General features: G+C 33.9%; 3 long non-coding RNA genes across 21 annotated transcripts; 2 read left to right on the forward strand and 1 right to left on the reverse strand.

Moving 5' to 3' along the window:
• Positions 1-283: 283 nt before the first annotated feature.
• On the reverse strand, positions 284-7967 carry LOC110879150. Of its 18 annotated transcripts, none has more exons than XR_004861547.1 (12): positions 7723-7967; positions 7537-7616; positions 7336-7410; positions 7220-7242; positions 6894-6982; positions 6673-6828; positions 6034-6275; positions 5426-5551; positions 5249-5330; positions 2917-2988; positions 1759-2808; positions 284-560 (listed from the first exon to the last, which is right to left on the reverse strand). It is a non-coding gene; the product is annotated as an uncharacterized LOC110879150 (long non-coding RNA). The 18 variants fall into 18 exon arrangements; XR_004861549.1 differs by having other exon boundaries at positions 6673-6840; XR_002558501.2 differs by having other exon boundaries at positions 1759-1800; positions 1990-2808; positions 6673-6982.
• Positions 7968-8840: 873 nt separating this feature from the next.
• LOC110874816 lies at positions 8841-11491 on the forward strand. 2 transcript variants are annotated; one of them, XR_004861559.1, is made up of 4 exons: positions 8841-9019; positions 9678-9767; positions 10279-10369; positions 11475-11491. It is a non-coding gene; the product is annotated as an uncharacterized LOC110874816 (long non-coding RNA). The 2 variants fall into 2 exon arrangements; XR_002556242.2 differs by lacking the exon at positions 11475-11491 and having other exon boundaries at positions 8842-9019; positions 10279-10411.
• A 5631-nt stretch (positions 11492-17122) lies between these two features.
• On the forward strand, positions 17123-17918 carry LOC110879154. Its single transcript, XR_002558527.2, has 2 exons — positions 17123-17288; positions 17562-17918. It is a non-coding gene; the product is annotated as an uncharacterized LOC110879154 (long non-coding RNA).
• Positions 17919-18188: the final 270 nt, after the last annotated feature.

Raw genomic sequence — 18188 nt, forward strand, 5'->3', positions numbered from 1 at the left:
ATCGGCCATAAAAACTCAAATAAACACATGAAATATATGGTAAATCCTCTTAAAACCAATTTACCTATTGATTACAGAAGTTGAATTTATCGAAGTGGTATATTAAATTTCATGGAAAACACAAATTTAATATCTTTTTGAAGATGTAAAGAGGGGAGAATAATGTATGAAATTAGGGTTCATGTTGAGAGGAATGAGGCGATAACTGGTGATTATTAAAATGGGTTTTTTTTTTTCAAGTAAAGAAGTTTTTTCATATCTAATCCAACAAAACAACATGAAGTTCATCGAAGCATGTCCGATCTAATTTAAACAAAGAGATAGGCTATGGATTGTTGGTTATTGAACCAAATTTGATAACAAAACAACATGAAGTACATATAAGAGCCTTAAGCACAATAACCCATTCAAAATAATCAACTAAATAAAGAGAAGAAATAACTTGTTTCACTGACATTATGGGAGATGGTGGATGCCTCCCTTCTGACGTTATCTGAAGCGACATCAAGCATTTGTGGATCAGTTGTAAGGCCATTCATCCGCTTGACATCAAGCACCTACTATAGAAAATGGTATTATACACAAAACAACCGATAAGCATGATCACAATCTAAAAAACAATAATTGTAAACAAAACAACCGATAAGCATTTTAATGACCTTTATTTAATTTTATCCCTTTTACTTGTTCGACCATTTGACCAATTATAACCGGTTAACTTTTTTACTTATACACAATTAACATGTCAGATAGAAAACATAACCTCCATAGGACCCATTTATGGTAAATGGGTCACAAAATGAGAATGTTTAATGTCCTAAATTAGAGGTGGTGAGATGGATAGGTAGGATCCATGTTAAAACGCTTTAGTTGCATTGGACCCTCAAGTACTTTTTTCTCCATTTTTTAACGTATTAAAAAATAACTATTGGGTTAATTATTGTTACAAAAAAAACATTAATGAAACAAAATCATTGAAAATAACAATTTAGCACGCAATATGCCTCATTAAAAATAGACATTGGGGGATTGTCAACGTGTTTAACGTGTTCCCCTCTCAGTCTTAGATAGATTTATTATTTGACCCCTCTCAATCTGTTTTTTTTAAATGAAGCAATTTAGAAAATCATAAGCAACAGTTTGGCAACCCCAGTTAAACCATCCTGTTTTCAGTTACCTTTTCTTTACAACCGGAAAGTATATTATTTCGATGCCTATTAAAAACCAAGTTATACCCAAATTTGTTTTATTAGAAACATCTCGAGGGTCTAACAAATAGGTTATTAATGTATATTATTTAAATAACTTTGATAAAATAAAATATTATATAACTTTTGAAGCAAACGGACAATTCTTCACTCAAAAGGCAATCTTGTGAATAGTACCTCACTCGACAGTAGCAAATCGGGTGGAGCACTTCTAGGTCTTCTAATTGCTCTACGTCCCGGGTTGGAAAATTTAAATTACATTAAATATAAGTGTATAATAATTTAACATAAATCACTTTGATCTTAATTTACAAATTCATATATAACATATATACTAATAACACTAAAATATTCAAATAAACCGAATAAGAAAATCACCGGTTATTTATATTAATTATTAATGATAAATAATTACGGGTTAAAAATGGCATGCACCGGTTAAATGTATTTCAGGATATTTCTAGATGTATACGACATAAGCGTGAAGTATTAGCATTTCCAAACACATAGTTGCTTAATGTAAATGACTTATTAGTTGTACAGAAATTACCAGAAAATGCCAGTTGTCACAGCACAAACGTGGGAAGGCAGGCTATTAAATCATGTGCAAAGACAACAACATGCTCATTAAACCATCTTAGAATTCGCATATATTAAGGGTAATGAGTTATTTAAAGAGAAGCATACTCATTAAACCATCTTAGAAACCCCATCAAATCATATTTATAATAATCATAAATTTCTAAATATATATGAAAAAAATGATTAAAGAAATTCTAACCAAAGGAGCGTCATGTGCAGCTCTCTGAACCAAATAGTTGCACGGCTTGAAGAACCCCGTACATCATTCACCACTCATTCAACCTCCTATGAATGTACTTAGATCCAACCAAATTTCCCCTTAACATAATCCCTCCCCTGTACAAAACACATGTTGATATTCAAAACTAAAATTAAAATTAAAATAAAAAATAATTTTGATCAAAAGATGAAGAAGAATCTGTAAGGTGGTAACACCATCGATATCCATATCAGATGTTTTTACTGCAATACCCCCTGCATATACTCTAAACGCCTCATTCACAACAGGAAAAAACACCATTTCTGTTATGTCTTTATCTGGTAATTTCCCCAGCTGAAACAAAATCAAACCTAATTAGTTATAAACTTACATACTTTCTTTCACACTCTTCAAAAATGTAGGATTCTGAACTTTACTCATCATATCGTGTGACGACATTGGTTGTCACAAACTAACTACTCGAGTTTCCATATCGTTGCATCGTTTGGAGATATTTATAACTGTTTAGAAATTAGTGACGTAAATGAACAGTAAATACCTTAGAATGTAGGGATGAGCATTTGGTACTGGGTATCTGTACCGAACCGTACCGGGTATATGTGGTACCAGTACCCATTTTTCCCGATAAATGGTACCAATGCCGGTACCAATTTTCCCTGCTTTTCTGTATCGAACGGATAACATGCTCATCCCTATTAGGATCAACTGAGATGCCAGGAATTTACCTTGCTTTATCGATGTACTTCTTTATTTTGGTATCCGGACTCACTTTGCGTTTATCATCGTACACATAGAAACCTTTGCGGGTAGTTGCATCAGACATGTAGGGTAAATGGGAAAAATTAAAGCAAAATATAGAAATCTAAAATGAAGGTTGATATTACGAAAAACTAACTCAATCCATACCAGAAATGCTCCACTTTAGAAATGCTCCACTTTGGCTTCTGAAACAACATACCCTGCTGTCATTTTTTTCACCTTAGCATGCAATTATCCACCCACATATAAAAATATATAAGAACTGATCTGAGTTCAATCAACTTAAAAACGAAATAACAAAAATGAAGATTCCATTGAACCTCTAGAATTGTGTTTTTATCACCATCATATGTTTTTAAAAGAAAAAATAACTAGACTTCATTAACATTAAAAAGGTATTTGTTTCAGTGAGTGCACATAGATTGTTGTAACATAGGGGCTCAAGAAGATGCTCTCACATTTAATAAAAAAATCAAAAAAATATGATAATCCAATCTTAAATTTGGTGTTAAGAATTGGCTGCTTAATGATGGTGATGATCCCCTCTCTTTTATTAGGCTATAGGGTGTGAGGGGCATGGTTGGGTAATCAATCGCTACGTAGGACCATTAATGGATTGCTACACCATCCCCTTGTCTCATCCACCATAATTCCCATGGATTAAACCATGGAAACCATGAGCCTCTTTTCCTTATTCAATATTTTCTTTCCTTTTCACAAAAATAAATTAAAAAAAAGATAATAGTGGTTTGAGTCATGACCACACCCTTAGGGTAGTGGTTTTGAATGATGGATTAAAGGTAGGTGACATGGCGCTGATGTGGAGGGTCATGGTGATCACGAGGGTCATGACCACACCCTATAGCCTTAGTTGTAGCAAGTTCTTTTGAGCTTAATTTTAAATAACCTTGTAAAAAAATAATGAACAAAAAATGTTTTTTTGAAACTTCTAATATCTTATTAATCAAAATAACACTATATAAAACTTCTACATTGCATCCTAAGATTCATGAGTGTCATCCTAGCTAACTAAAAAAAAAAAAAAAAAAAAAAAAAAAAAAAAAAAAACCTTGGCATTAGTGAACAAGTGTCAACTAACTAAGAGTGATAAATGAATCAATAATGACTTGAAGTTCAGCTAAGCCGATACTTCTTGAAAAACATCTTTAATACGGATACCTTGCTACCCTAGGCTTCTTTTTATAAGCAAATTTTAGACTTTGAAGTAAAAGTATATAACATACATAAAGCAATTGTTTTATAATTTAAAGTCACATTATATTTCTAATACAAAAACTTGATTACAGTGTTGCATTTTTACTTAGTGGACTAAAAAAATACCTGGTTGTAAAAGCATGAGTCATGAAGTTACCACAAATTAATCTGCGGCCAACAAACATGACAGATGTATACTTGAACCACCACTTATATAGTGATCATCCTAGCTACTACAAACGAAATAAAATGTCAAGTGTTGTTATTATATATTATCAATTTGTAATAGGTGTAGGCTTCAGAATGTTGTAACATATGCTTTATCTTTATTTCATGCATTCATCACTTGTACAACATGTTTTTTTTCTCTATTAGACACTCACTATTAAAAAACTGTTTTGTTTATATTAATAAGTTGCATGCATCCATTTATATTTATATACTATTAATTGATAACATTGTTAGGCATTAAAACTTGTATTTTTAGCTTATAAAGTTGGACATTGCTTTATGATAAAACCATGTACTATAGTATTTATTTATATACATACAATTAATTGGTAACATTGTTAGGCATTAAAACTTGTATTTTTAGCTTATAAAGTTGGACATTGCTTTATAATAAAACCATGTACTATAGTATTTATTTATTTATATACTATTAATTGGTAACATTGTTAGGTAGGGATGAGCATGGTACCCGTTCGGTACCGGTACTGAACAACAAGAAAAGTGGGTACCGATACCAAATACACCGGTCGTAACATGGAGCTCATGTATAATGTTTAGGGGTTGTTTGGTAACTTTTGAATGGTTAAGTGATGAATCGGAAAGAGGTCTGAACTATTAAATGCTTAAGCAGTATGAGGTCTGAATTATTAAGTGACAGTATAATGCTTAACCGTTCAAAGACAAATGTCCGACCAATTCAGATTAGTGGTCTTAACCGTTGAGACTCGGTATAATAATTAATCATTTAGATGCAAATGTCTGAACCATTCAGATGCAAATGTCTGAAACATTCAGATATTTACTCACGAAATAAACAGTATGAATCATTAATGTTGAACCAATAAGAGGTCTGAACCATTCACACCCTCATTAAGAGGTAAATAAACAACCCCTTATGCCGGCTGAATTTGTAAGCCCCGGCCGCAACGCGGCAGGGTCTTGCATCTAGTTAACAAAGTTTTAAAACACCAAAACATTTCCAAACAATAAATCAAAGATTTTCAGAAGGTGAAACACTTATGTATGTAGATACCTCGTCACAAGCTCGATTTTGTAGAAAGGTGCCAGGTGGCTGTCACAGTATTGTTTCTCTTTTGGAGCCCTACTCCGATGACCTACCCAAAGCAGCAATAACACAAGTTCAAAGATACTAATACCAATGGAGAATATAATAATAACAGTATAAGCAAGACGAAGAACAAACCGCTACCTGTTAATTTAAACCTTTCTTTAAGCATATCACCTGGAAGTTCCATAAGTGAATGGTCTTCAGAATCCTTATCATCAACCTCCATTAACAATCAAAAGTCCACATCAAGAAGCAGCATAGATACCTCTGTCCAATCAGATTTCAGTATTCAGTATCTGGTAGATGAAATCTCAAATAGACAAAGAAAACCAATCAGTAATTGTGTATCCATCTCAATTGAAGTATTGTCAAAGCTTCCATTATTTTAGAGAAAATAATTGTAAAAAAACACATACAAATAGAATTTGTAATGATCATGATGATTTACATTTGCAATGTTTAAAAAAACGCAAAGTCCAAGAATATTTACATGATGATTTACATTTGCAATGTTTTGTGCCAGGCAACATATCACACGGTTCAAATGAGCTAAAACTAACACTATTATTTTCCTTAACCTACAAATTTAATCGTTTAAATATATTTTATAAACATATAATGATGAAATTAGATGACTGAACTGTCACACATGTAGCTATTTTGCTCAATGACCCATTTTGACATTTCCCCCAACCCTTCCGTTTTTCCAAGTCTACTGAATAGCAATATAAAAAGAAATAAGCTCAAACCTTAAGCGAAATATAGCAGGACTTTGTACAGCCATATAAACATCTCCTGCACTAATACTGGAGTCTTTTGACGTCCATCTTCTGCTCATAGGTGATTGTCTAAGGTGCGTATCATAAGGCAAAAGCATTGGCTCTCCTACAGCTATGTGGGACCCACCCCATTTTGTATGGATGTGTTTGATGACAGAAGATATCTTCTTCCTAGCTTTGAGTGTGAGTTCGAGGAATGGATTAAGACCATCCTATAGGAAAGTCAATATATTAGCATAAATATAATATAATTAGTTACTAATAGTAATAATAATAATTAATAACTCAGATCCATCACACAAAAGCATTGATCAGAACAAACCAAAACACTTTCTGTCAAAAAAATAAAGATATGTAGTGCGTCAAATATGATTACAACAACTATGTTATTTTAAAAATAGTCTATTTTGGATAAAACTTTTTAAAGCATTTTATGCATTAAAAATGTGCTTCATGCGACTTTCAACGGGTTGGCTATTTTTTATTTTTCAAGCAATTTCTTTTGTTTTTATCTGTTTGGCCCATAAAAGATAAAAGCATAGCTCGAATAAACCGGCTCATAGATAAATGGGTTGAAACTGCCACCTCTACTTGGCTTCATAAACTAACCTTCTCTAATCCAAGTCTAGTAACTTCATCAATTGGAAAAAGCTGCAGCTTTATCTTTGTCAAGGGATCAACTTCTTTTTTAGTTTCTATACACCCTTCACTAACTAACTGAAAGCTGCCTATTGACAACTTCTCTAGCACTAACAGACAAAACACCTGCAATGGTTCCTATTGAAGATTAGAGTCGCATAAATGAAGTAAATGCTTATGCAAACATGTACCAATCATGACTTTGACCAATCTTGACTTCAGTATCATTGTTTCCCTATCGTGACAATTCCTGGCTTTGACCAATCTTGACTTCAGTACCCTATTAAAATCTTAGTCATTTAGATCCATCATATTAAAATCTTAGTCATTTAGATCCATCATACAAAGTATAATTTGTTGTGTCCTAAAAAAACCTACCAACAAACTTGATTTAATCATATGCAAGTGCGACCTATAATCATATTTGAAGCAAAGTACTCAATCTTCTAAATCATCTACGATATCAAAGAGTGTAGCAACATTATTTCACATGTCAATTACAAAAGCGAAAACTTACTCTACAATTGTTTGTCCATATACCTGTCATCAAATTGGAAAATTAGTAAATCATATCAACAAAAGAGAAAGAAAAAGAAATCGAGAAGATGTAATCAAATGAGAATGAGAACTTACTTTTTAAGATCTGGAGGTTGACTGGATCTGCTCATGTTGAAACCCTAGAAATTGAGTCAATGATGATAAGAGAGACTGGAAAAAAATTAGTGTTTACTCAAACTTGGGTTGCTGGATAATGATTAATGAAAGCGGAAAAACTTTGTAATCTCATAAAATTGAAAAGGATAAAAAAAAATTAACAAAAGAAGCTTTGCTTACTTGATGGTTGGTTGAATCGAAATCATTGCACCACCACTACCACCACCGCAATTGAGTTACCACACGATTGCTTTAGAGATCTAGGGTTTCATATCAGATGTGAAAAAGGAAAACGTGATTAACAACGATGATATCTATAGATTACAACGACGATGGAGACATTAGATTTTGGGTTTGCAAGTTTACCTTTGTTTTGATTGATTTCTCTTTGGTTAGGGTTTGTAGAAAAAGGGAAAGTGCAAATGATAAGAAATTATTTATACTAAGAATCTGGAACCAAGAATAAACGATTAACACCAATATGCTCATGCTTAATGATTGTTGATGCGATCAGAGATGGGAAGAAATGGCTGAAGAATGGTCACAAAGAGAGAAGAGAAGCGACAGGGGAAGTGATGCGGATTTAGGGTTTTTAGAACATTTAAATACCCGGGTCATAATACGGATCCCGCCTCTACCCATATAAGGAAAAAAAGACCCGGAAGTTTTCCCGCCAAAATGCACAATTTAGAGGCCTCCTAGCTTGACACATCAGCAAAATTTAACACATTTATTATAAATAATAGATATGTTAAAAAATAAACGATATTGAGACGAACAAAAGTATCATGGACTCCTTTTGCCAATGGTGGAAAGTGGAAACTATGTTTCTCTTAGTCCCTCCGTATCAGTGCTGTATATGGCGCCAGAGAGTAGTATAGCGTCTCATAGCGTCCGGCAACACCATTATAGCCAACGCTATGGGGTTGAAATTTTGATTCTCCGCAAAAAAATCACGTCATGCCCCTTCCTCCCTCATTCACAAATATATTTACATACATATGTATGTATATTTGAAGGGGTTATATAACCCCCTTACCACTACACCCTCATATGATATAACCACTCATAAAGGTCCCACTTGCACTTTTTCATCACTTGTCATATAAGTCCCACCAAAAGACTGTAACACCCCGAAAATGGGATTAGTAATCAAACTCCGTTAATACTGAAAGACGGGTGAAATACCGTTAGTGGTAAAATTTAACCCGAAAATATTAGGATTTAAAGGAATAATCCTAATATTAAATACAACGTGAATAAAAGCTTTTAAGGGAGTAAGTATATAAGAAGTCCGAATTAACGGGACTTAAAATAAAACAGGTTATAACTCCCGGAACCCACTAAATAACTAGGAATATCAACCTAGTTAGTCAAGTGTTTTAAAATAATGAGGGAACTTCATGTAGTAACCTTTATAAACCTGGTTAAAGTAGAGGGACTAAAATGGTTAAGATGAGAAAATGGGTTTTTATTAATTAAAACTAAAAACACCAAAACACACACCTTTGTGTGTGTTCTGGTCGTACAAAACACAGGAGCCAAGAAGGGCTCTCAAGCTCAAACCCTAACAAGCATAAAATCAACAAATTGAAGGGGTAAATCCAACCTAAATTGAAATCCAAGCACGAATTCATGATCACCTCCATGAAGGGATCATAAGGTATGCCAAATTTCATTATTTAGTTCCATCTTGAATTCTTGGTGAACATATGAAATCGAAAATTTGGCTTCCATGATTAAAGTTTGGATGAATTTAGGATGAAATCATGTCTAGGAGTAAACCCTAGTCAATAACTAGTTGAATTAGTGTTGAAATTATAAAGTTCATGATCATCCATTATGGGTGTATAAATGGGTTTTGTAGAAACATGATGAACACTAGAACCATGATTGTCAAACTAGTGTTATTTAAACTTTATGAAGTTAATCTTGACATTTAACCATGAATTTGATGATCTTCTAGTAAAAGATGTTGAAATTGGCAAGATAGGTAGCCATAAGTTTGATTGTTAAATTCTATAAAAAAATGCCCATTAGGTGTTTCTTAAAATGCCTAAATGAGAAGTAAAGTGTTGAAATTCAAGTGAAACGCGTAATTGGCAAGCTTGACTAATTACATGAGATATGGGATAAAACGGGTTCTAATCATAATGTTGATTTGCCTTAATCGTGCATATTATATGATTAAAGGTAGTTGACTTTAGAAAGTCGAACTAACCTATGATGAAGTCGAATAGAAGTTTCGACATAAAGTCCGTAAGATGAACTAGTCATAATAATGATGACTAATCTAACCATCTTACGAATTATGATGCTAGTTTGACTCTTGACAAGCTAGATGGAGGCTTGGGGAAAGAAGCGGGTCAAACGGATCGTATACGCGGAAAAGAGCATAATCCGGATACTAGGTAAGTTAAAGCTTACACCTTTTATTAACAACTATTGGTTTTATAGATTATGAATAATCAAAAGTCATATTTGACTTATGATGTTTTGACCCGTCATGTGCGGTTCGAAACAAAAGACATTAATGATAAACCATGTTGAATGATTAAAAAGAGCTAATAAGATCGTTTAGTCATGCAATGACTAATAAATAACGAGTTCTGAATGATTACTTTGTAAGGTAAATCAATACAATTAATAAGGGTAAAACGGTAAGGTGGTCACTAGTTGACGATAACCGTTAGTTTTGAAGGACACTTTATGGCGTAAGATATAAAGGGGTCAAAATGATCAAGAAATAGATTTATATGGAAAATTGACCGTACGGTGTAAACCGGTACAAGTCATGTAGACGAGATGATGATAAATCCATCTCGCAAAAGTAAACGGTCATTTAGACCAAACGGGTCAAAAGGTGAAAATATCACCCTTTGACAATATCGACTAATGGTTTGTCGAGTTGTATGATTACAGGAATAAATATCGATTGAATGTTGACATCGCTATTACTTAGCGGCTACTAAGGCAAGGTATCGAAACGGGTCAATATATTGATCCGAGCCAGGTTTGTATAATGATTCAACTCGTCATGTAGAACTTGAGGTTCTATAAGAGTTAGACAAGGATAAAATATAGATATTCGGTTATCATTAAGGTAAACCGAATAAATTGGGTCATGATTATGGTACTTTAGAAATATAATGGTTTCTAAACAAGATTATAGTTTTAAAAGTGGGATTTTGGTCGAACATGGCTTTAAAGGTCCTTCGTCGTAATAGGAGGGGTAAAAGTGACCAAAATGCCCTTATAAGTGAAACTAAGCAAACGACCCCTAAAAATTGCTTAGAAATGAGTTTTGTGACCAAATAGATACTTGTATTAAGTATAAAAAGTGAACTATGCGAATCTTTGGGTCAAATGACTCTATATGAGTCTTTGCCGTAAAATGATAATCCGAGGGGTAAAACTCGAATAAATAGATCTCCACATTAAATCCTCCACACATATAGTTGTGATGGAAGATAAATTGATAAATAATATGGAAGTACAATGCTAGAAGTGAATGGGTATGAATTATGCGGTAAAAGTGCTTAAATACCCTTAACGGGTCAAAATAAGCTTCTAAGTCAAAACGGGTTAAAGAAGGTATACAAACCCGTGATTTTGAGCCTAATATAATAGGAGATATTGAAATTATGAAGTTCATGGGTTTAAAGATCAAATAGGTATGTTTGTTTGATAAAATCACGAACGGGTCAAAATTTGGTAAAAAGGGTAATAAGCCAAAGATTTAAAAGTCTTAAATTTTGTTAATCCGGATGTCGGATTTTAACTCCATATGATGGAGAATTAAATTACGGACGCGTAGGAAAAAGAATCGTGTAAAACGGATTAAAAACGAGAGAGTTATGTCCGTTTCGGTAAGAACTAATGGCTGAGAAAAGTGCAGAGCAGACATGGCCGGGTGATTAGCTGACACGGCCGGGTGAAGGTTCTGTGAAAAATTTATGGTTAGCTGACACGGCAGGGTGGTTAATCCGAACCGGCCGGGTAAGGGGGCTGAAAACATAACAAAAATAATTTCTTGTTTTGTTACGTTAAGCACGGAACTTGTTTATACTTGATTATTAAAGTGTCAAAACTAATTATTTACATGGTTTTGACCGTAGGTGAAGATGGACCTAATGCGGATGAAGATCAAGCGGCGAGCAAGAACCGAACACACGTTAAATGAAGCTTCCGCGTCAAATCTTGATTTGTGTTGTTATAAGTGAATTATGTAAACACTTATAAATTGTTTTTGAAATGTTGAAATCATTTGGGAATGTTGGTATAACAAGTTTTGTAAAGACACATTTTAGCATAAAAATGTGTATCTTATTATTAAAATATTAATAAAACCAGACGGGCGTTACAAGTTGGTAATCAGAGCTCAAGGTTAAAAAGAATAAAGTGTTCGGTTCGAGGCTTGATCGCAAATCCGGTAAGTACAAGTATGTTAATGGTTTAGCGTGTTAAAGTGTTGTAAACAACACATAGGTTTATCGTGTAATACATATTACCCTAATTAAAATGATTAATATAGTTGATGAAAATACGCGTGTTGACGCATATAGTACCACAAGTAGAACATACTCACCAAGGACCTAAATCACGCAACGATCGCGAACAAGGCTAATGGTAAGAAAAGCCTATCAGGGCAAGCGTTACCAGGTTCACAATTTAAATTTAATTGCACATATAGTAATATGCAACAAATACGTAGAGATTGAAAGTTGCATATGTAGATTGAAAACTTGGAAAAACCCGAATAGAAAACCTATCCGGGATATTGCTTCCAAGAGAAACAAATAGAGGCATTACTTACATGGGGTGTAATGTGAAAATTATAAAAAGGTCATGTATACCAGGTGTTGATCGCTTATTCTGGCCAGGTAAGTGGTGAGCACGTGGTACCATGAACTTTTTATGATGGACACACTTACACCCGATGTAGTAAGGACGGGGCCAGTGGGACAAATTAAAAAGTACCCAAATGAATCAGATAAGCAAAATATTTGATCATAATGTAAACGCACAGCCGAGTGACGGAAGCGTATTATATTAGGATAATGAACCCGAGAGAAGGGACAAAGAAACATGTAAAATGATGTAGACATGTATTGGGAGGGGGTGTACTTACACTCGAACCCGGAGAATGTAAACATGTAAAATGATTAAGATATGCACTGGGAGGGGGTGTACTTACACTCGAACCCGGAAAACGCAAACATGTAAAATGATGTAGACATGTATTAGGAGGGGGTGTACTTACACTCGAACCCGGAGAATGTAAACATGTAAAACGATTAAGATATGAACTGGGAGGGGGTGTACTTACACTCGAACCTGGAAAACGCAAACATGTAAAATGATGTAGACATGTATTGGGAGGGGGTGTACTTACACTCGAACCCGAAGAATATAAGCATGTAGAATGATCAAGATATGCATTGGGAGGGAGTGCACTTACACTCAAACCCGGAAAATGCGAATATGTCTCTAAACGGGTCGTTCTTGTAAAATGTCAAATTTGAAGACAAGGTCGGAATATAAAAATGAAGCGAGGTCTTAATGCATACCGGGAGGGTTGTAATAATAACGACTTCGGTAAAACACCCGGTTGATGGGTAAGAATTAAACACATGCGTAGACTGAGAAACGGGAATTCGGATGGAAAGTTAAAAGACTCGGGTTTTGAGTCGTAACTAAAAGACGACAAAATAATGTAAATAGAAATTTTGAATAAATTATGTTCAACTATTTCAAAGTTGAACGGGTCGAATATAATATCATGCCGAACGGCATGAGTAAACGCAAGCGAGATAAAGGTAGCGTTAGATGCAAAAGAGTAATGAGCCCGGTAATGGGACATAACCAAATAAGAATATATGCAAATCAAATAACAGTAAGCAGTGGATTCGGTATAATTGAACCGAATAAATAAATTTGAAAACAAAAGAAATTGTTGCAAAAAGTGAAAGATTTCACTAAAGACCTTTAAACGGGTCAAAGTAACGGATTCATAAAGAATTCGGTAGTATATGAAAGCGATGGATATCACTAAGTTAACTAAACTAGTGGAAATAACGAGATTACGTTATTTCAAGTTGCACTACGTCGTATGAGATATGTAGACAATTAGTAACCAAAAAGATGTTACCATACTTTTCTGGTAATACTAACGAATGGTTAAAAGTATAAGTAATGTTTAAAAGATTTCTCGGATCGAATACATCGAGTTTAAACTCAATGAATTATGTAAGAAAAGGTTTCGAGAACGAAACCTCTTTAAGGAGGGTAGACTTGTAACACCCCGAAAATGGGATTAGTAATCAAACTCCGTTAATACTGAAAGACGGGTGAAATACCGTTAGTGGTAAAAAATAACCCGAAAATATTAGGATTTAAAGGAATAATTCTAATATTAAATACAACGTGAATAAAAGCTTTTAAGGGAGTAAGTTTATAAGAAGTCCGAGTTAACGGGACTTAAAATAAAACAGGTTATAACTCCCGGAACCCACTAAATAACTAGGAATATCAACCTAGTTAGTCTAGTGTTTTAAAATAATGAGGGAACTTGATGTAGTAACCTTTATAAACCTGGGTAAAGTAGAGGGACTAAAATGGTTAAGATAAGAAAATGGGTTTTTATTAATTAAAACTAAAAACACCAAAACACACACCTTTGTGTGTGTTCTGGTCGTACAAAACACAGGAGCCAAGAAGGGCTCTCAAGCTCAAACCCTAAAAAACATAAAATCAACAAATTGAAGGGGTAAATCCAACCTAAATAGAAATCCAAGCACGAATTCATGATCACCTTGATGAAGGGATCATAAGGTATGCCAAATTTCATTATCTAGTTCCATCTTGAATTCTTGGTGAACATATGAAATCGAAAATTTGGCTTCCATGATTAAAGTTTGGATGAATTTAGGATGAAATCATGTCTAGGAGTAAACCCTAGTCAATAACTAGTTGAATTAGTGTTGAAATTATAAAGTTCATGATCATCCATTATGGGTGTTTAAATGGGTTTTGTAGAAACATGATGAACACTAGAACCATTATTGTCAAACTAGTGTTATTTAAACTTTATGAAGTTAATCTTGACATTTAACCATGAATTTGATGATCTTCTAGTAAAAGATGTTGAAATTGGCAAGATAGGTAGTCATAAGTTTGATTGTTAAATTCTATAAAAAAATGCCCATTAGGTGTTTCTTAAAATACCTAAATGAGAAGTAAAGTGTTGAAATTCAAGTGAAACGCGTAATTGGCAAGCTTGACTAATTACATGAGATATGGGATAAAACGGGTTCTAACCATAATGTTGATTTGCCTTAATCGTGCATATTATATGATTAAAGGTAGTTGACTTTAGAAAGTCGAACTAACCTATGCTGAAGTCGAATAGAAGTTTCGACATAAAGTCCGTAAGATGAACTAGTCATAATAATGATGACTAATCTAACCAACTTACGAATTATGATGCTAGTTTGACTCTTGACAAGCTAGATGGAGGCTTGGGGAAAGAAGCGGGTCAAACGGATCGTATACGCGGAAAAGAGCATAATCTGGATACTAGGTAGGTTAAAGCTTACACCTTTTATTAACAACTATTGATTTTATAGATTATGAATAATCAAAAGTCATATTTGACTTATGATGTTTTGACCCGTCATGTGCGGTTCGGAACAAAAGACATTAATGATAAACCATGTTGAATGATTAAAAAGAGCTAATAAGATCATTTAGTCATACAATGACTAATAAATAACGAGTTCTGAATGATTACCTTGTAAGGTAAATCAATACAATTAATAAGGGTAAAACGGTAAGGTGGTCACTAGTTGACGATAACCGTTAGTTTTGAAGGACACTTTATGGCGTAAGTTATAAAGAGGTCAAAATGATCAAGAAATAGATTTATAAGGAAATTGGTCGTACGGTGTAAACCGGTACAAGTCATGTAGACGAGATGATGATAAATCCATCTCGCAAAAGTAAACGGTCATTTAGACCCAACGGGTCAAAAGGTGAAAATATCACTCTTTGACAATATCGACTAATGGTTTGTCGAGTTGTATGATTACAGGAATAAATATCGATTGAATGTTGACATCGCTATTACTTAGCGGCTACTAAGGCAAGGTATCGAAACGGGTCAATATTTTGATCCGAGCCAGGTTTGTATAATGATTCAACTCGTCATGTAGAACTTGAGGTTCTATAAGAGTTAGACAAGGATAAAATATAGATATTCGGTTATCATTAAGGTAAACCGAATAAATTGGATCATGATTATGGTATTTTAGAAATATAATGGTTTCTAAACAAGATTATAGTTTTAAAAGTGGGATTTTGGTCGAACATGGCTTTAAAGGTCCTTCGTCGTAATAGGAGGGGTAAAAGTGACCAAAATGCCCTTATAAGTGAAACTAAGCAAACGACCCCTAAAGGTTGCTTAGAAATGAGTTTTGTGACCAAATACATACTTGTATTAAGTATAAAAAGTGAAATATGCGAATCTTTGGGTCAAATGACTCTATATGAGTCTTTGCCGTAAAATCATAATCCGAGGGGTAAAACTCGGAATAAATAGATCTCCACATTAAATCCTCCACACATATAGTTGTGGTGGAAGATAAATTGATAAATAATATGGAAGTACAATGCTAGAAGTGAATGGGTATGAATTATGCGGTAAAAGTGCTTAAATACCCTTAACGGGTCAAAATAAGCTTCTAAGTCAAAACGGGTTAAAGAAGGTATACAAACCCGTGATTTTGAGCCTAATATGATAGGAGATATTGAAATTATGAAGTTCATGGGTTTAAAGATCAAATAGGCATGTTTGTTTGATAAAATCACCAACGGGTCAAAATTTGGTAAAAAGGGTAATAAGCCAAAGATTTAAAAGTCTTAAATTTTGTTAATCTGGATGTCGGATTTTAACTCCATATGATGGAGAATTAAATTACGGACGCGTAGGAAAAAGAATCATGTAAAACGGATTAAAACGAGAGAGTTATGTCCGTTTTGGTAAGAACTAATGGCTGAGAAAAGTGCAGAGCTGACACGGCCGGGTGATTAGCTGACACGGCCGGGTGAAGGTTCTGTGAAAACTTTATGGTTAGCTGACACGGCCGGGTGGTTAATCCGAACCGGCCGGGTGAGGGGGCTGAAAACAAAACAAAAATAATTTCTTGTTTTGTTACGTTAAGCACGGAACTTGTTTATACTCGATTATTAAAGTGTTAAAACTAATTATTTACATGGTTTTGACCGTAGGTGAAGATGGACCTAATCCGGATGAAGATCAAGCGCCGAGCAAGAACCGAACACACGTTAAATGAAGATTCCGCGTTAAATATTGATTTGTGTTGTTATAAGTGAATTATGTAAACACTTATAAATTGTTTTTGAAATGTTGAAATCATTTAGGAATGTTGGTATAACAAGTTTTGTAAAGACACATTTTAGCATAAAAATGTGTACTTATTATTAAAATATTAATAAAACCAGACGGGCGTTACAAAAACTTTATGGGGCTTTATAAATACACATGGCCTTACCGCAAGCAAAGCTGATGGATCTAAAAAGAGGGTGGGTCCAACTAAACTTAAAGCAAAAATCAATTACATCCACATACTGGGTTTGACATGTGTTTCATGCCAAATAATGAGGTGTACTAACCCTATCAATACTTTGTTTATACACAAAAAAAAATGTCCTTTATAAATATCACCATCTAGCCATTGTTAAGCTACAAAAGCTGAAAGGGCACACCTTATAGTGTATATTGAAACCATGATTAAATATTTTATTTTTCTTCTCATTCTACAATCCTGCCAGATAATTAAATCATATTCTAAACCAGTTATTAGAAGACTTCCTGGATATCTTGAAGATCTTCCTTTCAAATTAGAAACCGGGTATGCATCTTCTTTGTATTAATTTTATTCATTAAAGAAATGCTTAATATAAAGTTCTATACATAATAAAGTATATGAACATGTGAAAAATATATATAAAATTGATATTGTTGTTGTAGACATCTAAAGCAAAACGAATTAAAACTAGGTTGTTTCGTTTAAATGTAAACTAGGTTAACCTTTTTTCCTTATTTTCTTCATCTAGTCTGCATCTTTGTTTCTAGTTTTCAACTCACCTATTTTCCAGTTTTGCCCCACTCATCTTTCATATAGCTGCCAACTAAATCACCAGGATAAGCAATTGCATCATCTCCTCTATAACAGTCAGAGTTGGATGCATACCCGAGCCACTAGCTCTGGGGAACCCGTTCGCCCGAAGGCCTATCACGGTAAAACCTGGTTCAACTCGGTTTCGAACTGGCGACCTCCGAAGAGACCTATTGCTAAACTTCATTGCCACCACCAATATCCTTTAAAGTGATGCTAATGGGAGTTGAACTTAGGAGCTCAAAGAAAGAAACAAATGACTAACTACTAGACCAACTTGTCAGGACTAGTGGTCTTCTTATAACAAATTGGGAAAACTTCACACAATGATAGTCAAATTTTTCATTTGTTTCACTAAAGTCATTCAAAGCTTTTTTTTGTCTTCAAAGTTACTCAATTGTCGTTTTTTTTAATTCGAATTGTTGATGTAGGATTTAAAGGTTGATGACGTAGATTTAAAATTAAAAGTCTTTAAAAGTCAAAATCAAACTGGAATTGAGACTGGTTAGATCTTAACCATATCTTGATGGATTGGTCTTGGGCCTCTTGGTAATTATTTACATCTAATTTAATATAATCTAACTACTGTAATATATAAAAGAAATTAACTTTTAAATACGTGTCATTAATTGA

Source organism: Helianthus annuus, chromosome 6 (assembly GCF_002127325.2).
Source record: "Helianthus annuus cultivar XRQ/B chromosome 6, HanXRQr2.0-SUNRISE, whole genome shotgun sequence".
Taxonomy (NCBI): Eukaryota; Viridiplantae; Streptophyta; class Magnoliopsida; order Asterales; family Asteraceae; genus Helianthus; species Helianthus annuus.